Source organism: Echinops telfairi, unplaced genomic scaffold (genome assembly GCF_000313985.2).
Source record: "Echinops telfairi isolate 266 unplaced genomic scaffold, ASM31398v2 ScPeMD7_3509;HRSCAF=4178, whole genome shotgun sequence".
In the NCBI taxonomy this organism is placed as follows: Eukaryota; Metazoa; Chordata; class Mammalia; order Afrosoricida; family Tenrecidae; genus Echinops; species Echinops telfairi.
Window position 1 is genome coordinate 16,010,810 of NW_022107407.1, and position 12,302 is coordinate 16,023,111.

At 43.2% G+C, this 12,302-nt stretch overlaps 1 protein-coding gene and 1 pseudogene across 1 annotated transcript in view; one reads left to right on the forward strand and one right to left on the reverse strand.

Moving 5' to 3' along the window:
- Window positions 1-10,776, forward strand: part of CFAP91 (cilia and flagella associated protein 91) — a 135,630-nt gene extending 124,854 nt beyond the window's left edge. The window contains exon 18 of the mRNA XM_045294270.1: window positions 10,728-10,776. The gene's annotated coding sequence lies outside the window, so the exon portion shown is untranslated. The remainder of the gene's footprint in view (window positions 1-10,727) is intronic.
- LOC101645968 lies at window positions 2,604-3,013 on the reverse strand (annotated as a pseudogene).
- Window positions 10,777-12,302: the final 1,526 nt, after the last annotated feature.

Here is a 12,302-nt window from a genome sequence, read left to right on the forward strand (position 1 = left end):
GGGGGGAGGAGCAGGGAGGAGGGGAAGGGTGACAGGCTGGGAGGCTGGGCCTCTCTCTATCTAGGTCACCTCCAGGGTCTCCTTCCTCGCATGTCTTTCCACGTGATCTCCTTGATGGTCACTGCAGCCAGGTAGCCAGGCGTTTTCACATGGTGGCTTATGAATCTTTGGTACCTGGAGTCAGCTGGCCTGTCTTCTCCCCATAACCCTCCTGTAAGAGGATCTCCAATTGCTTACAGATTGGCTTTGGGCCTCCACTGCCCCCCTCATTCACATTATGTTCTGGGTCTTTGATGCCTCATACCTGATCCCTTCAACACCTCATTATCACACAGGCTGGTGTGCTTCTTCCATGTAGGCTTTGTCGTTTCTCAGCTAGATGGCAGCTTGTTTATCTTCAAGCAGATAGCTGGGCACCATCAGCTTTCTTCACCACATTTGCTTATGCACCTGCTTTGTCTTCAGCAATCGTGTCGGGAAGGTGAGCATCTCAGCATGCCGGTGCCGGATTATTAGAACAAAATGTTCTTGTGTTGAGAGAGTACTTGAGTAGAGGCCCAATGTTCATCTGCTTTCATGTGATTTCTTGACTGCTACTTATAAGAATATTGATTTTGGATCTAAGTAAAATTAAATCCTTGACAACAACTTTGGTCTTTTCTCCATTTTTCATGATGTTGGCAATGGGCCTATTTATGAGGATTTTTGCTTCATTTATATTGAGCTGCACTCCATACTGAAGGCAATAGTCTTGGATCTTCATCAGGAAGTGTTTCAAGTCCACAAACTAGTTTGTAGCATCTTACATGGCTGTTAATGAGCCTTCTTCCAATCCTGATGCTGAGTTCTTCATATAGTTCAACTTCTCTGGTTATTTTCTCAGCAAACACATTAAATAAGTACAGTAAAAAGATATAACCTTGATGCACATCTTTTGTGATTTGAAACCATGCAGCCTTCCTTTGTTTTATTCAGATGACTGCTTCTTAATTTGTGGACAGGTTCTGCAGGAGCACAATGAAGTGTTCAGAAGTTCCCATTCTCCTCCAGGCTCTCCATAGTTTGTTAGGGTCCACACACTCCAATGCCTTGGCACAGTCGATTAAACACAAGTAAATACCTTTCTGTGTCTCTCTGCTTTCAACCAAGATTCCTTTGACGTCAGTAACGACATCCCTTGTTCCACATCTTCTCTGGAATCTGGCTTGAATTTCTGGCAGCTCCATGGTGGCGTCGGGTTTGCCAAAGCCCAAGAAACAGAAGTTGCCAGGCTTTATTCCAGCTTAGGGCCAGAGTTGGCACTGTGATATGAGTACTTCCACCACATTTATTAATTTTTGTGTCTATTTGTTGTGGCTTATAGCACACCACAAGGTCCATCAAGATTCAATACGGGAGGGGCTGTACAAAATTGTCAATCCAGGGAGGAGTGGCTCATTGAGGCCATCTTCAGAGACGAGCTGTCCCCAGTCTCTAACTGGGGCTTTGTGAGGATATGAGAGAATGGACTACAGAATGTTCTGCAATCTGCTGATTCAACAGTGAACTCCATCAAAATAAAACAAAATCCCTACCAAAGCTCGACTGAGCTTGTGGCCTAAATTTTAATAGCCTCTCATCAAGGAATTGGGGAAAGTGTTAGCCAGATGGGTTTCAAGTAAATGTCTTTCTTTTAGTCTCATTGGAAACGCTTCTTTCATCTCTTGGTTTTACCCCATTGCTTGAGCTTCTCTTGTGATTCATGCCAGCCTGTGTTGTAATTATCACTTTCCTCCTGGGGAATGGTATTGACACTGATTGCAGTAAATTTGACATTGACACAAACTCCCCTATCTAATTTACGATTAGTATTCCAAGTTTGTCAGTTGACCCAGTAATATCCTTCACAGCATTTCCCCCAATTTGGTTGTCATGTCCCTTTAGTTTACTCTAATATGGATTATTTATCTCTTATACATTGCCCCCTTGGCAGACTCTCATGTCTCTTTTTTAACCCACTCATTTTCAGTTGAAGTACAACGCCTAACTATAAAATCTGACTGCTTAAAATGTATAATTCAATGGTTTTTAAAATATGTCCATGAAATTGCTCAACCATCTCCCCAAAAAGAAACTCCACACCCATGAACAGTCACTCTCCAGTCTCCCCTCCCCCTAGTTTTTGGCGATGACTAATTTCTTTTGTGTCCATTCCCTACTGCTTTTTGTTGTTGTTAAGAAAATTTTTGTGGTTTTATTGTCTAATGAGGCATTGAAACATCTGAACAAATCAGTATCTGGGTGGTGAGGAAGCTGCTTTCTCCTTCACTTCTTTGGGTTGGTTACCCAAAGTCGATTTTTTTTAAAAAGAAAGAAAAAAAGGACAACCTTTTGCATTACTTAAGTCTTTCCAAGGCATGCGCTGGTACAGCACAAACTTCTGTCAGATGCGGCTATCTAGTGTCCAAACATCAGGCACAGCACCTGGGCGGCAGCAGCGCACGGCGCCCCTCCCACTGCGGCCTGGCTGGTGGATGATGCTTGGAGCATCTGGAGGAGTGTGAATAGCATCGGGAGGAGGAGGAGGGAGGGGGCAACAGCCTGAGTGCCTGGCTGAGACGAGGTCAGCCGGAGTTGTGCAGAGCCAGCCTGAACATGTCGTTGGTGCACACCCAGGCACATTGATGCTCTTTAGTGGAAACAGCTGCTGAAAGCCCAGGATGGGGTCGTCATCGGCCTTCAGCTGGCCCACACCCATGCTGAGGATGCAGCCATCTGGCGTGGGCTGATGGTCCTGCGTTGTGATGCTGTGCTGGATTTTCTAGAACGGAAGGCTAGACAACCTCTCCACAATGGCAGCTTTCCCCTGCAACTGCCGTCCTTCCCACGTAAGGCAGGACGCATCAATATAAATTGCACCCCGTTGGGTTCTGTCGTTATCAAATAACTGTTAGTAATGCTGAATGAAGCTGGATCCAACCTGGTCCCAAATCGGCTTGTCTCCCATTCTGGGGCATTGCCCAGCCTCGTGGAGACCCAAGGGGCTGGCACAATGATGGCGGTAGCGGCGGCGGCAACCAGCACTGTCTGCGACCAACTTCTCCCTACTGCTTAAGAATGGAATAGTCCCCATTTTGCCCCATGTTTGTATCACTCTTGATTATCACTAAGTTATGTATTCTTAAAATGCTCTGCAAACGATGCTAAGTGTTTCTCCGTGGAATGCACTTTGATGCACGCTGTGGCCATCTGCTCCTCATTGATGGTGATAATTTTGATCACCAGTCAAGATATCTAATTTTTCCATAGTATAGTTACTGTTCCCCCTCTTACAAATAATAAACTGTCTAGAGGAAGGTCATACAAAGATCCTCCTACTCCTTGTCCAAATTGTTCCCCAGACACAAGACCCACGGACCATTCTCATCTGGTCCAATCTTCACTATGATGGTGCAAAATGCTGATGATTTTCCTAAGGCGGGCCCCTCTGGACATTTGCCAGTCTAACCGCAGCATTCACGTGTAAATCAGTACTCCTCGCTCTTCCCCCTTTCATTTATTTGTCTGTTTAAGATCAGCATAGGCTCGTGAATTTTTATTTTGGGGGGTTGTTATTTCACATTGCACATAATCATTTTGATGCTCAACTGTTTCCAGATCTGTCCAGTGGGGACTGTTCAGTGGTCTTCTGCGTGTCTGTGATCTGCCTCTGAGTTGTTTTCTTGAGCATTTTGGCATAAGTGGCATTTTAATAAGCCCTCTCTTATCTCCCTGTCCATGCCCCTGGGATTAGTCTTACTTCCCGTTAGTAGAGAACCATATTAAATCAGGTATTAGTAGGGTTATTACTAATGGGATGTCTGTCGTCTTGCCTGCCTTCATTTCTGACAAGTGAGCTTTTTGTTTAAGGGGGTACAGTGCTTCCACACTCAGCTGCTAACCGAAGGAGAAAAGATGTGGTGACCAGCCCCAGAAAAATGACGGCCTGGAAACCCGAAGAGGTCAGTGCTGTTCGTCACCCTATGTCAGAATTACCAGCGAGCAGGAACGAGAGCATTTTGTTATTTTTCAAGTCTATATATTTTGTGAGTTCTGTTTCTCTTTAAATCATGCATTCTTCTTAAGTGTGTTTCTTAATTTTCAGATATGTTATTTTGCCTCCATGCATCTAGCTTAGGGAAATTGGCTTTGAAATTGTCGGGGCTCGTGGAGATTATAGCTGGGTTTCCTGAAAGTTCTGCGTGAGTTTGAAAAGAAAGTCTTTTCAGACATTGTTGGATACCATCTATCTAACAAACAGCTATTCGTTGCAGTTTTTTCAAATGATCTCTACCCTGTGCTTACAGTTTTGTCTGTTTGATCTATTCGTTACTGAGAGGAGCCTGTTAAATTACCTTGCCACAATGAAAGGTTTTCTGTTCATCCTTACAGGGCTGTCAAATGTTTGCTTTATCTGTTTTAAGGCTACAATTTAGATGCATATACCTTTGTGGTGAAGTAAAAAACCTTTTCTCTTTATCTCCAGTAATAGTTTTTGCCATTGGTTAGTGTTGATTTGTTACATCCTTTCCCCATTCTTTCAAATTTTAGTGTCATTATGTTTTGGATGGATTTCTCGTGAACAGTCTATAACTGGATTTTGCGTTTATTAAGTTCTGGTAACTTGTCTTTTAATGGGAACATGTAGTATATTCATCAGAGTAATTGATATGTGTGCTATCTTATTTTGGAGCATAGGTGGCACTGTCAGGTAAGCCTTCAAGTATTAACTGCAAGGTCAGCAGTTCAAACCTACCAGCCACTCCAAGGAGGAAGATGAGGCTGTCTACAGCCATAAAGATTTACAGCATCAGAAACCCTGTGGAAGGTTGCTATGAATTGGAATCAACTTGATGGCAGTGGGTTTTTAAAATGTTTCTTTTACCTGCTTATTTTTGTGCTTTTAATTTGATTTACCTTTTCTGTTTCTTTTTATCTCACTACTTGCCTCTTTTACCTTGATCTTATGCCATTTCCCCCTTTGTATTAGCTTCAAATTTATGCTTTCTTTATCTCAACTCTTCATGGTTACCATAGAAATTTTAAGAAGTACACTTTATTCACCGAGGCCTGAAGTTATTTATGATCTTTTCTTTACTATGATCACACCTCTCCTGAATTACAGTTGTTGAATATTTTGGTTCCATGACCCTCTTTCTACCCCATAATTTTTCAAACCCCAATGATTTTTATTGGTGTAGATTGTCTTTGCTTGTTCAGGTTGTCTGTAGTCCATTTAATTTTCAAAATGTATCAGGCCAATTTTGTGATCTCTTGCTCTTCACTTAAGTCTTTAACTCTCCGATTTATTTAAGTACATTGATGCGTGTATATCTTCTTCTACATTTGATGATATGGGAAGCCTTTGCATGCTGAGCACCTCTGTTTTGTTTCTGCTCCCTTGGGCTCATGATTTATGAGTGATCCGTCACCTTCCTTGGAAATCACCTGTGCAATTTCTCATGCGCAGGGGAGGTCAGCGCCTCCAGGGAGGAGGATTTGCATCTGCTGAGGTGTATTCTGAGAGCACTTTCAACCCAGGATCCCTTGAAATCGAATTGTTAGCTTGAGATTTTGTTTTAGTTTTCAACCAAAACATATTTAACAAATACTGTTTATCTTAGTGTAAACTTCATGTATACCAAGGATTGTGCTAGCACTTGAGGCATAAAACACAAAGAAAATAATACCTGTCAAGCAGCTTTGAATGTACTTGGGGAATTATTTTTTTAATTGTGAATTGGGTAGGAATTTACATTTCAAACCATCAACTCTGAATTCAACAGTTCAAGCCATTCATCTACCACTCATCCCTCTCTGTATTCTACTCCATGCCCCTTCTTATTTCTCTTCTCCCTCTTGTGGTCCTCCACCCTCCCTTTCACCCAAGTCAACACCCGTTCATTGCATCGTCTACTTCATTGCATCTTTTCGCTCTTGCCCTCCCCTCTCCTTGGTAACCTCCAAAGTCTACGCACGTCTTTGTTTTTCATCCTTATAGCAATGGTCTTATATAATATTTTCCCTTTTGTAATTGACTAACTTCACTTCAGCTTCATCTATGAAATGAAGTGCTTCATGGTGCTGCATAATATGCCATGTGTGTATGTGCCAACATTTCTTTATCCACTCTTCTACTGATGGGCATTTAGGCTGTTTCCAATTTCTTACCATTGTACCCAGTGTTGCAATGAACATGGGCGTGCATATCTCTGTTTATGCTGTGTCTCTTGCTTCTTCAGGATATGACAAGTGTAACCAGCAGAGGAGTGCTGGATCATATGGAATTTCTTTTCTCATTTGTTTGAGGTAGCACCAAATCACTGTTCACACTGACTGTACATAGTTACAGTCCTGCCGGCAGTACATGATGATTCCAAGCTCTGTGGACCCTCTCCAACATTTGCTGTTTTCTGAGCTTTTGTTTGGGAGACACTGTTTGAAATCTCAAGTCCTCATGTCGTCTTCAAGCCGGTATGATGTCAGAATTATGACCTCACACTTGCTCAGCATATTTTCTTTGCAGTTTTCTGGGAGGTTGGTGTGAGGGGAATAGTTCATTTCTAATTCGCCCTTACAAGTGCATCTGTCAAGTGTCATTTGTCATGATTTTGGGGACTCTGCATGTGGAAATTTTATTACAAGTTTTATTTTGTTTTTAGGAAAGGCAATAGCCAAGTCATTGTCTGATTTCCATCCACTATCATCAGTCTTGATTTCACATAGAAATCAAATTATATGTGAAATCAAATCAAATTCATATCACGTTCTTAAGGTGAAAATTGTCTAAGACACTCAATAAACTAACACATTTCCCTTGATTGTTCACTTAAACTCAGCTGGATGGAGACCTCGGCCGGTTCCTACAGCATCCTCCTCTTGGTTCCACGCTCACTTCCTCCCTATCTGCTTGGTTAAAGTCCTCTTTTTCTTCCAGCGTGATCGAGGCCCGAAGGATTATTGTTGGCAGATAAGGTCCAGGATGCTCATCACTGTCTCAGCCAAAGACAGAGATCAGGTTGATTTGAGAAATTCTAAATTTATTTCTGCAAGTGCTTAACAAAAGGAATCAGTGGGGTTTGCAACCTCCCAAAATTGCTCCAATGCGTTAGTTAAAAGCAAGCAAGTTACATGCTCTAAAGCAAGCTCAGGGGAAGATTCAACAGGATGGTTACAGCGAACAAAGGTATCCAAGTAAAGAGACAAAGGATGCATGGTTCGCTGATAACATCCAAAGAAAATTTTACTAGAAGGGGACTGTTACATTTTGGTTTTTAGAAAACTAGATCATAAGCTACACTTCTAGTATTTGACTAACAGTGGGTTAATTCTTTTACCGTCTTCTCTCAGTATCATCTCTCAGTATCATCATCAGAGCAACATACAAACCATCACTTGTTTATCAGTTTGTTGTACTGTGGTGGCTTGTGTGTTGCCATGAGGCTAAAAGCTATGTCACCGATATTTCAATGCGACCAGGCTTACTCAAAGTGAACAAGTTCCAGTGGAGTTTCCAGACTAAAAATAGACTATAAAGAAGAAATAGGCTGTCCACTTAGAAGGAAATAGCCACGGAAAACCTTGTGCATAGCATCAAAACATTGTCAGATACTGAAGGTAATGAATCCGAGCAGAACACTGTCAGAGGCAGTGCCAGAAGATGAGCTCCTTGGGCCAGAAGGCACTCAACGTATGACTGAGGAAGGACCGCCTTCTCCAGGTAGAATAGACTATAATGACATGAATGGAGTAAAGCCCGAGAGAGTGAAGTCTTCAGGCCCTTCATTTGCTGATGGAGTACAACTCAAAATGAGAAGAAACAGCTGGGAAAATCCATTAATAATTGAAACTTGAAATGTATAAAGTATGGATCTAGGAAAATTGGAAGTGGTCAAAAATGAAATGGAACAAAAATCATCAATACCACAGGTATCAGTGAACTTAAATGGACTGGAATTGGCCAGTTTGATGACAGCATCATATGCTTTACCATGCCAGACTGACAGATTCAAGAGGACTGGCATCACATTCATCACCCAAAAGGATATTTCAAGATCTACCTTGAAGTACAACACTGACTATGATAGGATTATATCTACCCACCTTCAAGAAGATCCAATCAACACCTATTATTCAAATTTATGACCACTAAAATCAGTGATGAAGAAATTCTACCAACATCTTCAGTCTGAAATTGACCAAACATCCAATCAAGATGCATCGATAATTATTGACAATTGGAATGCAAAAGAAACAAAGAGGAAGGAACAGTATGTCCTTGGTGATAGAAATGAAGTTGGAGACAGAATTTTGCAAAATCAACGACTTGTCCATAACACATACCTTTCTCAACAACACACATGGTGGTAAACATACATGCGGACTCCAGGTAGAATACACAGAAATGAAACTGATCACTACATCTGTGGGAAGACTCGATGAAGAAGCTCAATATCAGCAGCTAAAACCAGGCCACGGACCAACTGTGGCCACCAATTGCTCATATGTAAGTTTAGGTTGAAGCTAAATAAGATTAAAACAAGACAAGGAAAATGAAAATATGACCTTGGATGAATATCACTTGAACATCAAGAACATCTCAAGAATATGATGCATTGAACACTACTGGCAGAAGATCTGATGAGCCGTGGGAGGATATCAAGAACATTATTCATGAAGAAAGCAAAAGGTCATTAAAAAAAAGAGGGAAAAAAGAAAAGATCAAAGCAGATATCAGAAAAGACTCTCAACCTGGCTTTTAATCATCGAGTAGCTAGGGCACATGGAAGAAAAGATGAAGGCAAAGAGCTGAGAAACAAAGTTCAAAAGGCAGCTCGAGAAGGCAAAGTAAAATATTATAACGAAATGTACACAGCCTTCGAATTAGAAAACCCAAAAGGAAGAACACGCACAGCATATTTTAAACTAAAGAATTCCAGAAAAAATTCAAGCCTCAAGTTTCAAGATTGAAAAATTCTATAGGCAAAATATTGAAGGATACAGGAAGCATCACAAGAAGATGGAAAGAATACACAGTCACTGTGCCTACAAGACCTAGTCAACATTCCACCATTTCAGGAGGTAGCATGTGATCAAGAACCCATAGTACTGAATGAAGAAGTCCAGGCTATATGGAGAAAACAAAAACTCACTGCCATCTTATTGCTGACTCATAGTGACTCTCCAGGACAGGGCAGAACTGCCCCTCTGAGTTTCTGAGACTACAACTTTATGGGAGTAGAAAGCCCTGTCATTCTTCCGAGGAGCGGTTGGTGGTTTCAAACTGCTGACCTTCCTGAGTGAAGCCCAACATGTAACCACTGCTCCACCAGGGCTGTACTTTATGCATTAGTCAAAAACAAGACTCCAGAAACTGATGGAATATTGATTGAAATGTTCCAACAAGTTGTCGCACTGGAAGCACCCATTTGTCTATTTCAGAAAAATTGGAAGACAGCTACTTGGCCAACTGACTGGAAGAGATCCATATTAGTGTCCGTTCTGAAGAAAAATGACCCAACAGAATGCTCAAACTATAGAACTGTATCATTAATATCACATGCAAGTAAAATTTTTCTGATAATTGTCCAACAACAGTAGCAGCAGCACAATGCACAGAGGTTCAGGTCAGATTCAGAAGAGGACATGGAACAAGAGACATCCTTGCTGATATCAATGGATCTTGACTGAAAAAGCAACGAATACCCAAAACACGTTTACTTGTGTTTTATTGACCATGATAAGGCCTTCAACTGTGTGGATCATAGCAAACTATGGATAAACCTGAGGAGAATGGGAATTCCAGAAGACTACATTGTGCTAATGCGGAACCTGTATTTGGATCGACGCAGTTGTGTCTTGGAAGAAGTATTGCCAGGATGCACCTTACAGGCAAGGATAGAGAGACTTTGTCTCCTGTATTTTGGACATGTCGGGAGAAACCAGTGCCCAGAGCAGGACATCATGCTTGGTAAAGTCGAGGGGCAGGGTGAAAGAGGAAGGCCGTCAACAAGATGGATTGACACAGTAGCTGCAACAGTGGGCTCAAACATAACAATTGTGAGGCTGGCACATGAATAGGTGGTGGTGGACACAGGGTCACTATCGGTCTGAACCGACTTGATGGCACCTACCAAAAACAACATCCTGGTGGCATAATGGTTACACATTGGGTTGCAATTTGCAAGGTCAGCAGTTCAGCCAGCAGCTGTTCCTCAGGAGAAAGATGGGGATATGGCAATTTCTACTCCTTTAAACAGTTACAGTGTTGGAAACTCACAGTTCTACCCTGTTCTATAGGGTCACTATGACTTGTCATCAACCAGATGGCAGTAAGAAAACAAAAACCACAGGATCATCTGGATGTTTTAGGACAGTTCATGGTCTCCCAACCTCAGCCACTCAAGTATTCCTACTATAATCCCACCCTGCCAGACATCTATTTACTTCCTGTTTCTTCTTCCTCTTGTGTCCCCATTTTCTCCCTTGTGCCTGTGTTCTCTTCCAGGACCCAATTATTGTTTTAAAATGTGGTGGCTACATCTCTCTGTAGAACTCCAGCTCCCCACCCTCATTTCGTGCATGAGTGAGCCACCCTGGGCTCCACAGAAGCAAATGTGAGCCATGTCCCACGGTGACAGAGCCTTCCCTCTTGTGTGTCAGCACATCACGGCCCATCCCTTCACGTCTCTGCAGTTTTTCATTTCTAGCCCAAGAGACCCAGAAGCCAACCTGGAGGTGAGCCCCGAAGGAAGACACAACCATGCCGACCATGTGCACGATGAAGAACCAGACTTGGTCCTTGGGAACTCCATTAACTCAGACGAGGAAAATGGGGGTCCTCAAGTCTGCCGTGTGTGTGGAGACAAGGCTACTGGTTATCACTTCAATGTCATGACGTGTGAAGGATGCAAGGGCTTTTTCAGGTAGCGTTACCTGTCAACTTTCACCCACCCACCACTGCCAACCCCTGGGCACACAGATGGGTGGTGCTGCCCATAACCCCCCACCTGGAGCTGAGGCTGGACCTGCTTCCACATCAGACTATGGGCTGGTGGGCCCACCAAACATCTCCTAATTAGTCTTAAGCCATCAATTCCATCTCAGAGGATTCCCCGACAGGCCACCTCTTGACTTTCCACTCTTCCTAGGAAAGCTCTCCTTCCCTGACAATGTAGCTTTCTATCACCATTTGTTCTTGAATCAAATTGAAGTCCAGTTGGTAAAAAGGGGAAAGAATGTGGAAATCCAAGGTGCAGGTGTTCCTCTCATCTCTAGCTGGGAGACTGTTAAAGAATGACGTAAAACTCATAATAATGATTACAAAATAGAGGAGCTTAGGGGGTGTAGTGCTTACAAGTTGAACTGCAATCCTAAAGGTCAGCAGTTCAAAACCACCAGCACTTCCCAGGAGACAGGGCTTTTTACTTCTGAAAACAGTTACAACCTCAGAAATTCACAGGGGCAGTTCCACCCTGTCATAGAGGGTTGCTAATGAGTTGGCATCGACTCAATGGCAGTGAGTTTTTTTTTTGGAATTACAGAATAAGCTTCCTCTGAAACATATGAACAGAGGGGGCAACATATATATATAAAAGGCCCAAAGGCCCATGTCATAGCAAGTCCAAGCCAGAGGAGAGGGTTGGTGTTTGCCAGCTCTCCGTGGCTCAATGCCATGGATGGGGAAGCTGGCCTAAGAGAGAAGGGCCAGGGCAGAAAGAAGGCATGGGAAAGCGCTCTGGGTCTGCCCCAAGAAGAGATGGGGTGCCTGGGAAAGAGGTGCCAACTCAAGGTCCACACCTGGGGTCTTCACACATGCTCAAAACAAGTCAGTCTAACTTGGCCCTACACAGAGTCCATCATGTTCACGATCAATTTGAACAGAAATGGGCACTAACGGCAGGCCCTCCCTGCAATCCCAAACATGGGCTGTCCTCAGGATGGGGGTCCAGCTCTCTGCCTCCAGGGGCCCCAGGGGAGCTCGCAGACTTGGGTGGGCCCAGAGAGGCAGCACAGTCGACTGTGTGTCAGAACCAGTCAGGGTAACCCCAGAGTCAGCTTTGGGGGCTGACATGGTTGGGTCTGAACGTTTCCAAGGCCCCATGAGGTTGTTGGCCGAGGGTAGGCCCCCAAACGACCACAGTCCAGGAAGAGAGGCCCAAGGTTCAGGCAGAAAGCACCATTCTAGGGAGCTTTCCCAGTGCCAAGGGAGCAGCTGTTGTAAGGCTGTGCTCAGTTACAAGAAACCAACTGCTTTAAACAATGAGAAAACATGTGAATGTCTC